The sequence below is a fragment of the Palaemon carinicauda genome, chromosome 3 (genome assembly GCF_036898095.1).
Source record: "Palaemon carinicauda isolate YSFRI2023 chromosome 3, ASM3689809v2, whole genome shotgun sequence".
NCBI lineage: Eukaryota > Metazoa > Arthropoda > Malacostraca > Decapoda > Palaemonidae > Palaemon > Palaemon carinicauda.
This window is the reverse complement of record NC_090727.1, coordinates 159,409,262-159,414,702: the sequence shown is the minus strand read 5'-3', so window position 1 is coordinate 159,414,702 and position 5,441 is coordinate 159,409,262.

Sequence of the window (5,441 nt, the reverse complement as noted above, 5' to 3'; positions counted from 1 at the left end):
AAGTTGTAGGATAAATAAACACCTTGATTCCTTACCTGCTAAGGTAGCTGACTTCAAAGGTTCCTGCCTCTTGAGTCGCTTTCCCTTAGGAGTGTCAGCCAGGATGTGACCTGCAGTACTGAAAACACTCAATCGAGTCTGTCAACGGGGTGAGACCAACAATCTGACTAGACTTCAGGACTACCTATTGCCCAAAATAAAGAACCGCAACTTTACCAAACCAACCACCTAACATTTGCAAAGTAGATAAAAATTATCTAACTAGACTGAGGTGACTGTACACAAGTCGAAGTCCTCAGACAACCAATAAAAAATACACCAACCTATGTACAAGTAAACAAAACTAAGGTTGAGGGGAGGTAGTAACTCCTTTGCCTAATACAGAAGCCGTAGCTACGTATGGTCCCAAGGTATAACATTTCTCATAATCCACCCTCACCTCTCTGAGGTAATGAGAGGCGAACACAGAGTTGCTCCTCCAGAATGTCGCATCCATAATTTGACGGAGCGACATGTTCTTGCGGTAAGCAAGCGAGGTCGCAATGGCCCTCACTTCGTGAGCTTGCACTTTTAAAAGTCCGAAGTGTTCCTCCTCACACAAGAGATGCGCTTCTCTTATCACTTCCCTCAGGAAAAAGGACAAAGCGTTCTTGGAAAGGGGCTTTTGAGGATCTTTCACAGAACACCACAGGGAGCTAGAAGAGCCTCTCACACTTTTTGTACGAGACAAGTAGGTCTTGAGGGCTCGTACTGGACAGAGCAGCCTCTCTTGCTCTTGACCCACTAGGTTGGTCAAGTTAGGAACCTCAAAGGTCCTCGGCCAGGGCTTAGAAGGGTTCTCGTTCTTAGCGAGAAAGTCTAATCTCAAGGCACAAACTGCCCCATTCAGATTGAAGCCTACCTGTTTTTCAATTGCATGGACTTCACTAACTCTTTTAGCTGTTGCTAAGGCCAAAAGAAAGAGGGTCTTCTTGGTAACCTCCCTAAGGGGAGCCTGTGAGATGGGCTCAAATCTCTTGGTGCACAGAAATTTAAGAACCACATCAAGGTTCCAAGAAGGGGGCTTTAACTGGGTCTGCTTGGTCGTCTCAAAAGACTTCAAGAGGTCATGTAAGTCCGTATCGCGAGACAAGTCCAAGCCTCTATGCCGACAGACGGAAGAGAGCATACTTTTGTACCCTTTGATAGTGGACACAGCTAGCTTAGCGTCCTGTCTGAGGTACAACAAGAAATCCGCAATCTGGCTCACAGAGGTAGTGGATGAGGAAATCTTGTGCTTCCTACACCAAGCCCTAAAAGTCTCCCACTTGGACTGGTAGACCCTCTGCGAAGAGACCCTCCTCGCTCTGGCGATAACTTTCGCAGCTTGCGCTGAAAAGCCTCTCGATCTGACGAGCTTCTCGATAGTCTGAAGGCAGTCAGATTGAGAGCGAGGGGGTTTTGATGATATCTCTCGAAGTGGGGTTGTCTGAGCAGATTTGGACTTGCAGGGAGGCTTCTTGGAAAGTCCATCAACAAGTCCACCACCTCCGTGAACCATTCCCTCATCGGCCAGAACGGAGCTATCAGGATCATCCGTCCCGAATCGAGGAGGGCGAATTTCCTGACTACCAGATTGATGATCTTGAACGGGGGAAAAGCATAAGTGTCCATCCCCGTCCAATCCATCAAGAAGGCGTCTACTGCTATTGCCTCTCTGTCCGGAACTAGGGAGCAATAGATGGGGATCCTCTTGGATAAATTGGAGGCGAAAAGATCGATGAGGGGTCTCCCCCACAGCCTCCAGAGACTCTGACAGACCTGTTGGTTGAGGGTCCATTCTGTGGGAAGGACCTGCCCTTTCCTGCTGAGCATGTCCGCCCTCACATTCTTCTGTCCCTGAACAAACCTCGTCAGCAGGCTTATCCTGTTCTCCTTCGCCCAAAGAAGGAGCTCTCTTGCTGTCTCGAAGAGAGACAGAGAGTGAGTCCCTCCTTGCTTCCTGATGTAAGCAAGAGCTGTGGTGTTGTCTGAGTTGACCTCCACAATCTTCCCAGACACCAAGTCCTTGAAGGCCTTTAGCCCCAGAAAAATGGCCATCAGCTCCTTGTTGTTGATGTGCCATCCCAGCTGAATTCCTTCCCAATAGCCTGAGACCTCCTTGCTTCCTAGTGTTGCCCCCCAGCCTGACTCTGATGCGTCTGAAAACAACACTAGGTCTGGGTTCTTCTTGTGTAAGGAGATCCCTTCCCCTAACAAGGGTGGGTTCAGCCACCACTTCAGAAGAGTCTTGACTTCTATTGGAATGGGGAAGGAAAAGGAGTCTTCCTGCATCTTTCTGTTCCATGTCTTCGAAAGAAAGTGCTGAAGAGGCCTTAGGTGGAGTCTCCCCAGAGAGACAAACAGTTCGAGGGAGGATAGAGTCCCCAGCAAACTCATCCACTCCTTCGCTGTGCATCTCTTCTTGTCTAGGAAAGTTCTGACTTTTACGAGACACTTGGTCTGTCTTTCCTGAGAGGGAGAAGCCCGAAAAAGAACTGAATTCAGAACTATCCCCAAATAGAGAATAGTCTGATTCGGTCTGATCTGAGACTTCTCCCTGTTGATGACCAGGCCTAGATCTTGAGCCATCATAAAAGTCTTCCGTAAATCCTCCAGACATTTCTCCCTCGATCGTGAACGAATCAGCCAATCGTCCAGATAGAAGGATATCCTTATTCCCTCCTGATGCAGCCAACCTGACACATCCGCCATTACCCTGGTGAAGACTTGAGGAGCCGTGCTGAGACCGAAGCAAAGAGCTCTGAATTGGAAGCACTTGCCCTCCATTATAAACCTCAGGTACTTCCTCGAAGTCGGATGGATGGGGACATGGAAATATGCGTCCTGCAAGTCGAGGGACACCATCCAGTCCCCTGGACGTACTGACGCCAGCACCGACTGAGTCGTCTCCATGGAGAACTTTGTCTTCTCCACAAATACGTTGAGAGCGCTGACATCCAGGACGGGTCTCCATCCGCCCGAGTTCTTGGGGACCAGAAACAGGCGATTGTAAAAGCCCGGGGAGACTAGATCCCGAACCGGTTCTATCCCCCCCTTGTCTAGCATTTGGTTGACAAGGTCTACTAGGGCCTTCTGTTTCCCAGGATCTGAGTACCGGGCTACTAAGGCCAGCGGAGCATCCGCGAGAGGAGGTTTTTTCAGAAAGGGGATCTTGTATCCTTCCTTGATGACTGAGAGGGACCAGGTGTCCGCCCCTCTCCTCTTCCAAGACTGCCAAAAACCTGACAGTCTTGCGCCTACTGTCTGGAGGAGACGAACTTCATTTTCTGGAGCGAGGTCTGAAAGAACCCCTGGTAGATCTTGGTCCTGAATCTTGCCTTCTCCCTCTAAAATCTGATCTTGAAGTAGTCCTGCCCCGAAAGGGCTGCTGGAATCTCCTTTCCTCCCGTTTCAAAGAAGAAGGAGGGGCTGCAAAGGGCTTACGGGCAGAACGAGATAAAAGGTCTTGGGTGGCTTTTTGGGCCAGAGAACGCGTAATGTCATTAACCAGGGACTCAGGAAAAAGATGTTGAGAGAGGGGGGCGTAAAGAAGCTCAGACTTTTGAGCATTGGTAACAGACCTAGAAGCAAAAGAGCAAAGCAGAGCTCTCTTCTTTAGGACCCCAGCTGAGAACAGAGCAGCCAACTCATTCGCCCCATCTCTGAGGGCCTTATCCATATAGGACATAATGCTGGTAAGGTCCCTAGATCCTTCCATCTGTTCAGTTTTCCTTGCGAGAGTCCCAAGCGACCAGTCTAGGAAACTAAAAACCTCAAAGGCTCTAAAAATACCTTTGACGAGATGATCCAGCTCCGACATCGACCACATGACCTTGGCTGAGTTGAGAGCATGCCTTCTAGCAGAGTCCACTAAACCAGAGAAGTCACCCTTGGAGGAGGAAGGCACTCCCAGACCCAAAGGTTCTCCAGTTGCATACCACATACCCGCTCTTGAAGCAAGACGAGCTGGTGGAAACGAGAAGGAAGTCTTAACTGTTTGTCTCCGCTCCATCATCCAGTCATCAATCTTCGTGAGAGCCTTCTTTGCGGAGATAGACGGCTTCATCTTGATGAAGGCCGACTGTTTCTTGGCCTTCTTTCTGTTAAATTGGGACTGAGGAGATTGAGGGGCAGCAGGTTGGAATTCCTCTCCAAAAAGTTCAAGAAGGGAGCGAGAGAGAACTTTGTAATCTCCCACAGCGTCGGCAGGATTATCATCGTCATCAGAAACATCCTCGAGGTGCTGATCCACATCCGCAATATCCTTCGAAAAAGAAGGATCCTTAGAACCCGACAAGGGCAAATCAAAGGCATCATCCTGCAAAAGATGGGTTGCATCCTGGAGTCCCGCGCTAGAAGAATCCTTGGGACGAGAGGCAGTATCGTCCCGAAGAGGCAGGGTGGTATCGCCCTGGAACTGAGAACGAGAGGCAGAGTCGTTCTGTCGTCGAGAGCGAGAGGCGGTATCGTCGTGGCGGCGAGAATGAGAGGCGGTATCGTCGTGAACGAGAGGCGGTATCGTCGTGGCGTCGAGAACTAGGGTCGGTATCGTCGTGGCGTCGTGAACGAGAGGAGGTATCGTCGTGGCGAAGCGAACGAGAGGATGTATCGTCGTGGCGAAGCGAACGAGAGGAGGTATCGTCGTGTCGAAGCGAACGGGAGGCAGAATCGTCTTGGTATCGAGAACGAGAAGCAGCGTCGTTCGATAAGGTATCGTCCCGGTATCGAGAACGAGAAAACGTATCGCCCTGCTATCGCGAAGAAGTATCGCCTGGCGAAAGCACACATTCCTCATCCTGGCGTAGAGAGGGAGAAGTTTTCTTTAAAGAAGAACTCCGTTCTCTCTTAGAAGCAGACTTCTTAATCGGCAACGAGTCGTCTTTACGTCTGTCAGACTGGGCGTGAGGGCGGCTAAAGGCTTGTACTAAAGTCAAAAGTTGTTCCTGCATGACAGACATAAAGGATTTAGCAACATCAGCTGGGTCTTGCGGACCCGAAGGGGGGGGCTGACGAATAACACTCGTATCTTCGGCAGCAGGCTTCGTCCTTTTCACAGGCACGGAGTCGAAATCATCCTCCGACGGACAAGGTTCATAACTGCTAGAACCGGGAGAGAAAGAACGAGACCGTTCGTCGCGGTTCCATCTCCTCTTAGTAGGTCTTGAAGCTTCATACTTCCATTTACGTCTGGACGAATTCGGAGAAGAAAACAACACATCCGACACGTCTTTCCCGTGACGGTCAAGAGCAGCCTGGGAATCGACAACAGGACTGTCTGAGGCGACGGCTGACCGAGGGTACGTACCTCTCACCCCCTTTCGGTCATCGACGTACCTTCTCCCTTGGTCCTGGGAGCTTGGTAGAGGTCTAGGCCTAGGGGTATGACAGATTCGGTCAGTCGCCACCTCCACTGCACTTTC